Genomic DNA, 15,812 nt, shown 5'->3' on the forward strand with positions numbered 1-15,812 from the left:
CATTATCTGGAAATTTACATGTTCTTTTCTATACATTTACTTTGTAGTGTATGTTTCAACAATATTAAACCTAGTTATTTCTTATCAATTATAAAAATGAATGTGTTTTATTGATGATATAGGCATTCACCGGCCTTAGTTTAATAAACATAGGCAGCCTTTTTTGCTTTTTTTTTTTTTTTTTTAATTTTGGAGCATAATCTATCTAGTTGGGATATTTTTAGTGATAGAATTAATCAATTTACAAGATCCATATTTTACATTGCATTTGTAAAGGACAAAGTGATGAAAGTGATGGATAAGTTCTAAAACAGCTTGGTATTGTTATAATTTTTTTCAGTATATTTGATTTTCTGACTCTGTGTGTGCGAACTAGCTAAATGATTGGTGCTGCTCACTAATTGAGACAAACTATACTGAGATACTATTTTGCCATTAATTTTCTTACAGTTTTGACCATCTTAAACAGTAATTATTAGCCCTTAGGACCATGTCAGAATCACTTGGAGGTATGGTGGGATGGCTAAATTTTGTCTAATAATGAAATATATCATATTATTCAGATGTGTTGACACATATTGATAGCCTTATACTTAGGGTTAATGATTTATCACCCAAACCTGTACACTTTGAGGGTGAAGAATCATTATTAACAATTATATCAGGAGATCAGCCTAAATCAGGGCTATTGCAGGCAAAACAGCAGTTGGTCATGATATTTATATTACAAAAATGTATCAACTGGAATAGTGGAAACCTGGGAATTATTCCTAAAATTCTGTATTTTGTATTTCTATTTTCAATGGTGTTCCAATCTTCAGTTTACACTTTCTGTTTATAACAAATAAAAATTGTGTTCAACTTCATATTCTCCTTTGGAGACAGATGGCCTAATTTCAAATCTTGCCAAATTACTTAATTTTTCTGTGCCTCAGTTTTCTTATCTGGTAGATGGTAATAACGATAGTACCTACCATATAGGGTTGTAACAATTAATGAGTAAATATGTGGGTAACATTTAGAATGATACCTGAAGCATAGGAAACCCTATTATTAATAATAAAATTACTGGAGAGTGTTATGCTAAGTGAAATAAGCCATACAGAGAAGACAGATATCATATGGTTTCACTCTTATGTGGATCCTGAGAAACTTGACAGAAACCCATGGGGGAGGGGAAGGGAAAAAAAAAAAAGAGGTTAGAGTGGGAGAGAGCCAGAGCATAAGAGACTCTTAAAAACTGAGAACAAACTGAGGGTTGACGGGGGGTGGGAGGGCGGGGAGGGTGGCTGATGGGTATTGAGGAGGGCACCTGTTGGGATGAGCACTGGGTGTTGTATGGAAACCAGTTTGACAATAAACTTCATATATTGAAAAAAAAACACACTGTACACCTTAAATCCACACAAGTTTATTTGTCAACTATATTTCAATAAAAAAGAACTTGTTAAGAGAAAAAAAATAATGAAATTACTAATTTCTGCAAGTGAATGATAATATATTTAAACTTTTATAAAGTATGAGCATTTCATAGGTTGTACATTTATTTCAGGAAAGCAGCCTCTAAGATGGCCACCAGTGATCCTTGCCTCCTGGTGTTTAGGCCACAGTGCAACCCTCTCCCCTTCAATGTGGGCTGGACTTAGTGACTCATTTATAATGCAAAAAAAAAGTGATAGAATTTCACTTCTGAGATTAGGTCACAGAAAGCCTGTGACTTGCCTTTTCCTCTTTTTTCCTTACTCTTTCCCCTCTCTTAGATCCACTGCTCAAAGAGAGAAGCAAGATGCATGTTGGGAGCAGCCTCACGGAGAGACCCATATGGTAAGAAACTGATGTCTTTGGCAAAAAGTCAGTGCGGACCTGAGGCCTCACAATACCCGTTTCCAGTAGCAAACAGTAATTGAAAGATATTCAAAGAATCAAATTGTAAATAGTAGGGAAAATGTGATTCTTTAGTTTCTATACCAAAAATTTAAGAATAATCCATCTCTGTTCATAAACAAAATCATTGGAGTTTCAAAGTCAAAAGTGTCTGTCTGTGCCTGGAAACAAAGAGATACTTAGTTATAAATACAGCCTTCATAGAAACTCTAGTATGTAAATGAAACTGAAAGCTTCATGTCAATTTTGCCACTTGATGGAGCCATAATGCAAGAGAACACTTCAAAAACCATCATGTTTACCTGGGAGAAATCTTTATGACAAATGTGGATAAAATGTATAATTCTAAGTATTAGTTGGGATCATTCTAGTGATTACTTTCCACTCTCATCAAGAAATTTCTATAACATATCAAAGAAAAAACTGCACATAATAATCCTGAACTGTTCATGGAGGATAATTTGCTAATTTTTATTTTTAATCTAGAAAATTTAAGAAAGGTTATTCCTTGGGAAATATATATTTATACTGGGAAAGATATAATGTAACAAAATATAAAGATGAATATTAAGGCTTCTAAATATCAATGTTTTGATATTATGAGAAGGAAATGTGAACCTTCCTGGAGAGCAAGGCTTACAGAAAGATACTTGAGTCAAGCAGTGATAGAGGAAAACTGATATTTTTTCAAGGAAAAAAGACCCAAAAGGTGGAAGTGTTGGTCACAGACAAACATAAAAGATTCATAGTCTCATCCTTGTAGCCCCCATTCCTTATTAGAACCATTATATTTGCTAAACACAGGTCCCAGATCCCTTATCTAAAAATTTTGGAGCCAACTGTGCTTTATAATTCACAACTTTCTAGATCTAAAAAAAGAAATATGGTATTTATATCATATAGTACATGACATTTTCAGCAATATCTGAGATAGTGCCCCTTAAATAAATATGTTGTCTCAGGCTTGTTTCTGTAAGAATCAGACTTTGAGACAGAGGTCCAGGGAAGGATATACACTAGGCTATGCTCTTGGGACCAAAACCTAGAGAAGAGAAGGAGGCAGGACTGGGCAGAGGGGAATGTTAATTCAGTTCCAACGCAGGCTTTAGGCAACCATATAGGAGGTTCTTGATTTGATACAGTCCTCTAGAGTTGTCTCAACTTGGAGTAGGGAGGATGAGTCTGCATGACCCCTGTGTTGATCAATCATTGATTATAGGCTGCTGATGGAAAAAAAGGATAATTTTGGGTGTTGCTGTTTTCTTGAGACCAAAGAAGGCTGACATCTGGAGGCCTTTTTTTCTGGAAACCCCCTAGGAACTGAGAGAATAAATCCTTCATTCCAGTGCTATGGCCCAGACCACCATTGCCAAGATTTCTGAACCCCAGATCACCAAGTCCTTCTCAGGAAAAGGTTTTTGAATTCTTCCACTAACCACCAAAACTTGTCAAGGGGCACCAAGGGTACCCAATGATTATTTGAGTATTAAAAATATTGTTCCCTGCCTTCTTTGTATTACTGCTATTGATGAAAAGTCTTAATTTCTCTTACTAATATACTACCATTTGCATTCTGGTCACTTGCAAGGTAAACATGGAATATCTAGGTGGCAATCATTAGCATATAGTTTATTTTTTTTTCTTTATTATTTTTTTAAATTAATCTTTATTTATTTTTGAGAGAGAGTGTGTGAGCAGGGGAGGAGCAGGGAGAGAGGGAGGCACAGAATCAGAAGCAGGCTCCAGGCTCTGAGCTGTCAGCACACAGCCTGATGTGGGGCTCGAACTCACAGACCTCGAGATCATGACCTGAGCCGAAGTCCGACGCTCAACCGACTGAGCCACCCAGGCACCCCTCATTAGCATATAGTTTAATAGGGCTCTTGCTGTGTGTCTTGGTGGAAATGTTCTCACTTTGAGAGAAGATCACACAGACAATGAAGCAACAGAAAAAGAAATCAAGGAATCAATCCCATTTATAATTGCACCAAACCCCATAAAATACCTAGGAATAAATCTAACCAAAGAGGTGAAAAATCTATACACTGAAAAGTATAGAAAGCTCATGAAAGAAACTGAAGAAGACACACACACAAAAAACAAAAAAATGGAAAAAGATTCCATGCTCCTTGATAGGAAGAACAAATATCTTCAAAGCAATCTACATATTCGATACTACCAAAGCAATCTACATATTCAATGCAATCCCTATCAAAATAACACCAGCATTCTTCACAGAGCTAGAACAAATAATCCTAAAATTTGTATGGAATGAGAGAAGATCATGCAGAATGATAGGGATGAGAAGCACAAATTTGCCAAGGGATTCACTGAGAGTGATAATAAGTGGAGCTAATCCTGCGTCTACACTTTGGTTCATGGACCCAAATATTCTTCTTACTGGGGACACAGCATCATATAAAGGTATTTGAATTAAAGGGACCCATGTCTTGAAGAAAACAGTGTCATTGTAAAGCATCTTCTGGAAGCTAGCACTTTAACTTTGCCTTCAGCAGGTTATTCAACTGCTCTATCTGGCCAGCACCTTCCAAATGGCATGATAGGCTATATGAGTAGTGGACCATACATTATGGACCAGCTGCAAACCCCCTGTTCTATAAAATGGGTCCTTTGATTTGACCCAATATTATATCTTGTTTTGTAGTGATGGATCATAGGTTTTATAGACCCTGGGACAGAGGTGCTGGCTAGGGTTCCATCCATAGGAAACACAACTACATAACTATAATCTGTATCTATTCTTATCAAAGTGAAGTATTATCTCTTCCAAGGTGGGGTCCAATGTATTCAGTTGACCACCAAGTAGCTAGTTGGTGCCATATAGAGAGCTCAGCTATGGTCTCTCCTCCTGACAGGTTGGACATTCTATGTCTTTGGCAAGTAGCAGCCCATACTATTGGCCCATGCATAACCTGTATTTCTGTCATCCCCATGGATACTTCTTTTATGTATCCATTTTGTCAACACTGAGATGGTTGATTACTAGCCAATTCATTTTTTTTAATCAGGGTGTTTATTAACTCTTCCATAGTGTTAGATTTCTGTTGCCCATTATGGTGTGATATAAAGGATTCCACAGTATACAACCATTTTTACATGTCCATCTATGTGCCTCTACCCAGAACTCTTTGAAACTGATCTTTCATTTCATTTCTCTTTCCAGGCCCCTGATCAGCCAAGCCATTTCCCATTTCCCATTATTACATACATATACTAAGCTTGGGCCACCTTTCTATCTACATAAAGCAGATGACCAGGACACTATCTGAACCTCTGCTCAATGAGATGATCTTCTGTCACCACTATCTTACCCTCAATGAAGATACAGTGTGGTTGTCATCTATTTCTGTCTTGTATCTACATACCAAGCAGACCCATTCAAGAACCCAAACCTTTCCATCACTAGCTATGAGGGATCTCTGTTGCAACCATAGGTATGAACAGAGGAAGAGGCACTGGTACAACAGTGGCAGATGACATGAGGGTCATTATAATCAGTTACGTGTACCAGGCTTCTGACAGCTAACCAATGCCACTGGCCTCTATTCTTTTGGGGATATTCATTTTTATTATTTCTAGTGAGTTCAGTCCTATAGCACCCTCTCCTGCCCCAGTCTGCAGAAGAAATCCATCACCTAAATTCTTAGTAATGTTGGTGCTCCTCTCACCAATCTAATCCTTACTGTGGTGGAAAATCATGTATCATGTGGGATCTTTAATTTTTGGCTTTATTAATAATAGTTAAAACTGAAACAGAATAGAGAGCCTAGAATTAAACCCATACATACATGGTCAACTGATTTATGATAAAGGAGCCAAGACTATACAATGGGGAAGGGCAGTTCCTTCATTAATAGTATTGGGAAAACCTGACAGCAAAGGAGTGAAATTGGATCACTGTCTTATACCATACACAAAAATGAACTCAAAATGGATTAAAGACATGAACTTAAGACCTGAAAACATAAAAATCCTAGAAGAAAACACAGGCAGTAAGCTTCTCAATGATATTTATGATCTGACACTAAAAGCAAAGGCAGCAAAAACAAAAGTTAAAAAGTGGGACTACATTGAACTAAAAATCCTTTGCATGACAAAAGAAATCATCAGCAAAATGAAAAGGCAACTTATTGAATGGGAGAAAATACTAGCAAATTATATAACTGACAAGGAGTTAATATTCAAAATATATAAAGAACTCATACAATTCCATAGCAAAAACAAATAATTTGACTTAAAAATGGGGAAAAGAGGGGTGCCTGGCTGGCTCAGTTGGAAGAGCATGCAACACTTGACCTCTGGGTCATGAGTTTGATCCCCACGTTGGGTGTAGAGATTACTTAAATAAATAAATATTTAAAAAATAAAAAAATAAAAATGGGCGGAACATCTGAATAGACATTTTTCCAAAGAAGACATAAAGATGGCCAACAGATACATAAAAAGGTGTTCACCATCACTGATCATCAGAGAAGTGAAAATCAAACCACAAGGAGGTATCACCTCAAAATAGGATGAGAAAAAAAAAGCTGTTAGAATGGCTATTACCAAAAAGACAAGAAATAACAAGTATTGGCAATGATGTAGAGAAAAGGGAACCCTGTGCACTGTTGCTGGGAATGTAAATTGGTGCAATTATAACAGAAAACAGTATGGAAATTTCTCAAAAACTTGAAAATAGAACTACCAAATGGTCCAGCAATTCCACTTCTGGATATTTATCTGAAGGAAATGGAAGCACTATCTCAAAAAGATATATGCACTCCCATATTCACTACACTACTATTTCCAATAGCCAAGACATGGAAGCAACCTAAGTGTCCACTGATGAATGAATGGATCAGGAAAATGTGATACACACACACATACTAAAATATTCAGCCAAAAAAAAAAAAAAAAATGAATGAGATGCTGCCATTTGCAACAGCATGGATGGACCTTGAGGGAATTATGCTAAGTTAAGTAAGTCAGACAGAGAAAGGCATATAACATATAATCCCAAATATATGTGGAATCTAAAAACAAACAAAAAAAAACACATACACAAACAAAAACCTCTACTCATAGATACAGAAAATAGTTCGGTGGGTGCCAGAAGTGGAGGGTAGGAGAGGTGAAATGGATGAAGGGAACCAAAAAGTACAAACTTCCAGCTATAAAATAAATATGTCTTTGGATATAATGTGCAGCATGGGGACTGTGTTAATAATACTATATTTTATATTGAAAAGTTGCTAAGAGAGTAGATTCCAAATGTTCTCATGTGTGGTGATGATGTTACCTACAGTTATTGTGATGATCACTTCATAATATATACAAATATTAAATAATTACATTGTTCACCTAAAAATAATGTTACAGATCAATTATATATCAACTAAATACATAATTAAAACTATAAATGTTCTTATGTCAGTTCAAGTAAATTTCTGTTGTCAAATAAATTTGCCAAAATGAAAAGTAACTTGAATTTCAGAGATGTTTATATTTTTGGAATTGTGGATAAGGTATTGTTAGAGAAATCCAGAGAAACCTCTCTATGGGATTCCTATGACAACCTTCAATAAATAGGGTGTCACATTCATATACCCAGAGACAGCAACACATCGGTGGTACTTTTTGTTCTCCACAGTTCATGCCCATCCTCATATGTCTATCAACATGTCTCTATCCCAGACCTCCTTCAACCTCCCTCAAGATCTTTTAATACTTCTCTTTCCAGGCCCCTGATGAGCCAAACCATTTGTCATTTCCCAAGATGCCACATATGTACTAAACTTTAGTTTAGATATAGTAGTGGGTGACTCTGAAACATAGGGGCAGGGACAGAAGTAGATTGGCTACTGGGGTCTCATGTCATAGCAGATAATTTCAACCACTCACCTATGATCCTGACCAACGTGGAATAGGAGGATTAGCACAACCATAGTAGGAAGTTGGAAGACTGAGAAAATCCTCTTTACCTAGTGGCTACTAGCTGACAACACAGATACTGGTTAAATAATTAAACAGAGCAAAATAATTGTGTAAGTTATTTCAAAACGCTTATCAAAGATGTAGAAGGAAAAAAAAATTCTAAGAACTCTTCAGTGTTCATTCGGTAGATGTTGTTACCTTAAAGTCAATTTATTTAAAACCAAACAAAACAAACTTTGAGACTCAGAGGTACAGCATGCCCATGTTTATATTTTTAGCACTGGAACATTTTCTCAATCTCAAACTTTGTAATCATCTGTGACTCTTATATCTCTTCAGATCCTATATTCAAGCAATGCTCATCATGTTTCCCTTAAAGAGGCTTCTGACATTTATTCATGATGATTTCTTTTCATCTCTTGTTTCTGACTGCAGACCCTTATTTAATTTTTTTATTATGAACTAATGTTCTAATTGAGCTTTCCCTCTCTAAACAAGTCTGCCTACCCTTGCAAGATTAGTTTTTCTGAAAATCTATTTTCAACAGTAAACTTTTGACTAAAAATTATAAAATACATAAATAAAAATCTTCTTGTCAATTAAACAAGTTTAATTGTTTCTTTAATTTAAACAAGTTTAGAAAGAAATCCCCAAAGTGAGAAAGTTTATTTACAGCATGTTTGAGTGATTACTTTTTAAGCTGGGTACTTCAAAAAGGAGGCTTGTAACTTAGAAGCAAAAGACAAAGTCTCCAAAGAAAAACAGGAAAATGTCAGAAATGGTCATTCGCAAATGAAGAAGTATAAATAGACAATGCACAGAAAAGAAATTGTAAGTTGATAATTATGAAAATGTAAATTAAAATACAACTCATGGGGCCCCTGGGAGGCTCAGTCTATTAACCATCCAACTCGATTTTGGCTCAGGTCATGATTTCACGGTCATAAGATTGAGCCCCAAGTCTTGCATTGGGGTCTGTGCTGCTGGGGGTGGACCTACTTGGGATTCTCATTCTCCATCTCCCTCTGCCCTCTTGCCTCACTCACTTGCCTGCAGATGCGTGCATTCTCTGTCATAAAATGAAATGGAATAATGAAATGAAATGAAACATTAAAAAATAAAATAAAAATAAAATAAAACGAAATAAAATATTAAAAAATAAAATAAAATATTAAAAAATATTAAAAAAATAAAATAATAAAATAAAGCTCATTACCTTTCTATACTACCCAGAGAGGGGTCCATATGGCGTTTCGGGTTCCTCTCATAAATTAAAGGGAAAGTTTCATAAGTTTGATGTCCTCAAATCCGTTGCAGAAGGAACCCACTAAGATAGCACCAGACTTGACTTCCAAATGGAATAGTACATCTATAAAGGAAAAGAGATAGCATCTATATCATAAACCTGAAAAGAACCTAGGAGAAGATTCTGTTGGCAGCTTGTATCATTGAAAGCTCAGCTAATATTCGTGGCATATTCTCCAGGAATACTGGCTGATGAGATGCACTAAAGTTTGCTCTTTGCCCCTGGAGCCACTTCTATTGCTGGCCACTCCACTCATGGAACCTTTCCCAGCCACATTCAGGCAGCCTTTTGGGAGCTGCGACTTCTAGTGGTTACTGATCCTGGGGCCCACCAGCAGCCTCTCACAGGGGTATGTTGTGTTAATCTGCCTACCATTGCTCTCGGTAACACAGACTTTGCTCTGCACTATGAAGACACTGCCATGCCATGCAACAACAAGGGAGCTCATTCTGCAGGCCTGATATGGTAAATGCTGGCCCAGGGAGCTCTGAGCACATGTGACACCATCTTCCTTGAATATCCACAGGAGGTCATGCCTGTTCTCTACTTATAAAGATCCTAAAGAGAGTGAAAAGGAAAAGCAGGTGGAGATTGAACAGGCTGTAACCAAGAAGGAATTTAAGGGTGAATGGATTGCTCCAGCTCCCGAAATTTACTGCTAATTCAACCTAAAGTCTCTGACTAGTCTGAAGGTGTACAGGTTCCTTTTGTGCCTGTTGAGTAGTTCCCTACTGAAGACTGAAGCACTCAACCTGTCACCAAAGACCGGTCTGCAACTCCCACTGCTCAGGCCACTGAATGGGTAGAAAGGGCCCCTGAAATTTTAAGTTCTTCTTCCACAGACTCTTGGCCAGAAATGTAAATAAGGGTATTGAAATGTTTCTTAAAAAAAAAAAATTCAGCCCATTATTAACTGCTGTCATGTTGGTCAAGATTACAAAGAATGATAATATCCATTATCAGTGAAAGAGGGAGAAAACAGATCCCCTCATGAACACTACTGAATGGAATGTAAATTGATACAAATTTTCTAGAGAAAAATTCCATAATATGTTCTTAAAACTTTTCAATTTTAAAAGATATGTTCTTTGATCTAGGATTTACATTTTTAGAAATTTATCCTAAGGAATAATAATGCATTTGCCCAAGGTAGATCTATAAACATGCTTGTCTCAAAAGCATTTATGCCTGAAAAATGAAACACAAGAGAAAAACAAACAAGCTGGTTTAAAGAGCTGTGTAATCTTTATATGGTACAATACTGTGTGCAATCATCCAAATGATAGAATATATTATAGACTGGGAAATACATTTAGAGTCTTAGATAACAAAACAAAATAACTAATATGTAATTTATGAAATCATATGAAGAAAATATGTATAAATAGAAAAAAGTGTCGAGGTGCCTGCATGGCTCATTCGGTTAAGCGTCTGACTTCAGCTCAGGTCATGATCTTGCAGTTCGTGAGTTGGAGCCCTGCATTGGGCTCTGTGCTGACAGCTCAGAGCCTGGAGCCTGCTTCAGATTCTGTGTCTCCTTCTCTCTGCCCCTCCCCCACTTGCACTCTGTCTCTGTCTGTCTCTCAAAAATAAACATTGAAAAAAAGAAAAGAAAAAAGTCTCAAAATATGTAGCCAAAAACGCTAACAGGGTTTTCTCTAGTGATCTTTCTTTTTTAATTAAAAATACATTTTCCAAAATATGTAATATTTTATATAAAATGAGGGTTTTTAATTTTTATTTTATTTAGTTTTTTTAGAGACAGCATGTGCTTGCAGGGAGGGGCAGAGAGGGAGAGAGAAACCTAAGCAGGCTCCACACTGTCAGTGCAGAGCCCAATGAGGTGCTCAATCTCACAAACTGAGAGCTCATGACCTGAGCTGAGATCAAGAGTCGGATGTTCAACTGACTAAGCCACCCAGGTGCCCAAGTTTTTAATTGGAAAAATAAATGACTATTATTTGCACGCTAAAGAAAATACCTGAGGACCAGAGTCCCTATGGATCCCATTATCCTGTCATTTCTCCCTACTTCCTTTCCCTTCCACATAGCCAACCTGGGTCATTGAATTAACACAACCCACTTAGTCTGGAGGCTCTCACAGGGAGGACAGATATCCTGGCTGCATAATAATTCTTCTGTATTTGTGTCCATGGCTCTCTGAAACATTCAGCTTCAGGAATGACATAAATAATGTCAACCAGATAAGCCAAATGCCAAATCTATCCAGATAATTAACAGGGTGATAGATTTTGAAGTTAAATCAACTGAAGCAGTGATATTTAAGGGTAGTGTATTGTTGTTCAAATGAAGGTTTTTTTGTAATGTCTTCTCCAGCCAGTTGTCTTTAATTAAACTTAAGAAACAGATAAAAATCCGTATTTAATCTTTTGAAAAATTAGAAGAATAACTAGTAGTTTCCACTTATTGCTTCCAGTTATTGCCATTAAATTATATTCTCTTGGTATAACATACACATTTTAAAAAATCCCTAACACACACAAGTAACAAATCTATCAACATATATTTATAAACACAAACATAGCAATATATATACTATATAAGACAGGAATGGTATTTCTGAATGCTTTAATCATAAATGGCAGCAGGTATTATAAGCAAAAAAAGTTCCCAGAAGAAGATCAATCTTCATTTTTAGCACAGGATAACCTTTTGTTTTATGGTACACATTTCACAATATTAAAACAACCTGGTTTACCTGATTAAAATCAGGGGTAAAAGGCCAATGTTAATGAGAAGCAACAATGCATGAAAAGCACCCTGGGGCCATGTATGGACCAGTTGGTGGAGGCCTAGTTTCAAAGTCCTACCCCTGCAGGGACAAGTTATCAAATCTTTTCCTGTGTAGATGTATCAAGAATTTACATAGGGTGCCTGGGTGGCTCAGTCATTAAGCATCTGACTTAGGCTCAGGTCATGATCTCACAATTGGTGAGTTTGAGTCCCATATTGGGTGAGTCAGTGCCCTGCTTTGGGTGAGTTCCAGCCCTGTTTCCTGTAAACACATGAGCCCTAGGTGAGCCCAGCTTCTCTCTCTCTCTTTCTTTCTCTCTCTCTGTCTGCCCCTTGCTCACTTGCACTTTCTCTCTCTCAAAAAAAAAAAAAAAAAAAAAAGTATTTACATAAAATTTTCAAAATGTGCATTCCCCTGTCTGGGTTTAAGGTACTCTAATGATAACCAATTTGGAGTAGAAGTGCTTCTTCCAAATCAGAATTAGGATTGTTTCCAAATTCAGCAAAACAGCAGTCCTCTTCTGTGTCTTGACTTCAGGTGACTGCTGAACGACAAAATGTTTCCCTCTCTTGGTGCACCTTCTCAGCCTCCTGTTGATTCTACTGTTCAGAACTTTTTAACATGAATGTCAATTGTTTGCTGCCAGCCCTAGCTTCTGATACACTCAATGTCCCATTTTTTGCCTCAAATTTCAAGTGATCTTCAAGGGTTTTATTCATCAGCTTCTGCTTTGTGACAGAATCTTTGAAGATTCTGAGTTCTCCTGTTTTGACATCATAAAACTGGGGCTTGAGGACTGTCTGCTGGTTCTCCCTAAGTCCTTCCTGCTGCTTTCTCCTCCTGGTGGAGAAATCTGTTGTTTCCTGACCTTTTCAACCCGTTTTTTTTTTTTTTTTTTATCATCTGAGATCTTAGAACTTTCTGCCTCACTCAGTTTTTCTTTCAGTTATTCCTCCTCTTCTTTTTCATAAAATATTTATTGCTCTAAGAGTCTTCTTCCTTCACTAATTTTTTAAACAACTGGATTCAAAAGCTTTAATTCTTTACTCTTTGTGTCTGCTTTGAAGTCAGTGTTCTCAAACAATTTTAAGCCAGTCATTGATGAGAATATTAGAAAGGCTCTTAATTTTTTTTCCATGTAGATTTTCCTTCTCTTCCTCTCCCTCAATTATTAAGTGCCAGCTCTTTGTTAACTTTTGGCAATTTCCTTAAGTGGACTCTGTGCACATGGTCTATCTTCTGTCAGATCTTATCTTTCCTATATTCTTCATAAGCAAATGGCTTTACCATCAATTTTACCTGTGACAGTCTTACATCCATGAAAAATCCATGCATATATGCTTCATGAAAAGGTGATCTAATGAGATGCATGAGCCCTAAATTTTCAAAGTCTGTCTTGATGACAAATGTGTAATCATCATGAACTGTGCTTTCAAAATTCTTATAATTCTTTTGTCAAGTTTCCTAAAAAGACACACCACCTGGTAGCAGGACCTAAAACTAGATTACCAGTTTATTATAAAAGGATATAACTCAAGAACAGCCACATGAAAGAGATACATAGGGCATTGTAGAGCAAAAGGGCTCAGATCTTCCATGCCCCCTCCTAGTATGACACTTCTTGAATCTCCACATGTTCCTAACCCAACAGCTCCAAGGATAACGTGTTTTTGTGAACCAAAACATGAAACATGGATGCCATATATAAAAGTATACTTATGGGAAAAAATTTAAAAAAAATAAAAGCAAACTTATGGGGACAGTGGAGCAGCTTATTTTAAATCTGCATTTCTTCTGATAGTCTGGGACAGATGATTGATTTGGAAGCATCTTCAGAAAATGCTGGAAAAACTGCTTTTCATCTTATGTTTATTACCACCCCCAGGATTTCAGAAACAATGTGAAAAATTAAGGTAAGCAGTTCTTAAGAATTTGAGAGTATCAGGACAAAAAAAAAATCAATATATTGAGTAATGTTTTAAATTAACAAATATTTCAACATTTTCAAAATGAAATAGGACTGAGAAGGAATGTGACTGTTTTAAATGCATACCATACGCTAGGTACTTTCTTATATATTAACTTCTTGAGGATACATATCCACTTCATAGGATATATATAGAAAAGAGTTTAGTCTAGCTAGTTTAGCAGAAATACTAAAGGAAATTAAATATCTCCTAGAATCTCTGGAAGAGTTGGAACAGAACCAGACTTGGATGCTGCACTGACAGGAATGGTACAGAGAGGAAAAAACTCTCAAATAGGACTTAAAAATGAAAATTATCCTGAGAAGTTTAAAAAGCATAATGGAAATTATTATTAGCATCATTAGAAACTGAAAGTCCATTAGAAAACATAGTGAATAACTTCTCTCAACTTTCACATGATTGATCTTCATCTAATTTCATGGCCATTGTAGGTAACTAAAAGCAATATGTGTCCTTCACACTTGCTGACATTGATTCTAGTTCTAATGATGATTAAGTAAGTGTTACAAATTACAAGACAGTCACCAAAGTGATTATCAGTAGTAGATTGCATTATTTGCTCAGAATTATTTGTCCCCTCCCCAACTTTGTCATGCTTCCCCATTGGCAGGGAATATATCCTCTTGCCACACTGACATTGGTTTAGTAACATGACTTGCTTTGGTCTATGGAGTGTGAGGGGATGTGATATACATTTGTTCAAGTAAAAGTTTTATTTTATTTTTTTACTGTTTTTGTTTGTTTTGTTTCATTTTTTAAGTAGAACCCAATGCAGGGTTTGAACTCAGGACCCTGAGATCAAGACTTGAGCTGAGATTAAGAGTCTGAGCTCAACCAACTAAGCCACAGCCACCCAAGTACTCCCAAGTAGAAGTTTTAAATGTTTTGCCTGGATTGGCTCTGTCCCACCTGAGAAGCTGTTCTTTGCCATGAGAACATCATGTCACAGATGGTGGCTCCTCATTCAGAAGGGATCCAGGAACGAGAGGACTCATGGACCTGGGCCGAACCCAGTAGAACCCAGCAGAGAACAACCTTCAAATTACACCCACAACAATAAAAAAATGTGCATTGTGGAAAGTGGCGCAATTTTGTTGCTGACACTCACAAAAGTTGGCTAATATACAGGTAAGCACAACTTTTTTAAGTGGGATCAAATGTAGAAGTCACAAGTTTAAAGGGAAAATCCCCGAGATTAAATTAGTACTGAATTTTGCTTCTAGATACCAACCCAAGTAATTTGTTTCTCCCAGGAAAAAGATCTTTTAGCAAAAGGAGAAATATATTCCACAGAGACCTCAATCTCGTAAAAGAAAGTATATAGTGTGTATTTCACTTTTTATATAATACATGAACACCTTTGGAAACTTTACTAAGTTGTATAATATTTTATTAATCATAATCAGTTTCAGATACAAATAAAAATAAAATTGAATGTAGAATTCAGAAGATATGATAATTAGTATGAATTTGCTTTAAAACAATTTCTATGAACTAAACATCATTATTTCTGGGTATGTTCAAATATAAGACAAAGGGTTTTTTTTTTCCTCCTAAAATATTAACCCTCAGACAACAGCATATAGTTACTTTATATCCAAGTCTCACAAAGTCTACTTATTGCTGGTCCTCTCTCAGTTCCCTAAATTCTGACTAACCAAGTACCATTTAGGAAAAAGACACATTAGTCTGAAACCACACAGGTTAGTACTAGTATGCAGTGATTAATTAGTTGGTGAGAAAGAAAGAAAAAATTTTGATACTACAGATTTCTTCATTATTCTAGTGTGTATGACTTCACAACTGCAAGGATTTGATTGTAAATAAACCTTTTAAAATTTACTTAAAAAGCAAAGCAGAAAATGGTTGTGTTGGAGAAATCATGAATGCATATACACATAGGACAATATAAAAACCAAATGTACTCATATTTTTTGATTGT

The 15,812-nt window shown here is 36.2% G+C and overlaps 1 pseudogene; it reads right to left on the minus strand.

The window, feature by feature from the left end:
* Positions 1-12,380: 12,380 nt before the first annotated feature.
* LOC109246654 (nucleolar protein 10-like) lies at positions 12,381-15,270 on the minus strand (annotated as a pseudogene).
* Positions 15,271-15,812: the final 542 nt, after the last annotated feature.

This window comes from Panthera pardus, unplaced genomic scaffold, assembly GCF_024362965.1.
Source record: "Panthera pardus isolate Hobbes unplaced genomic scaffold, ASM2436296v1 HiC_scaffold_13, whole genome shotgun sequence".
NCBI classification, from domain to species: domain Eukaryota; kingdom Metazoa; phylum Chordata; class Mammalia; order Carnivora; family Felidae; genus Panthera; species Panthera pardus.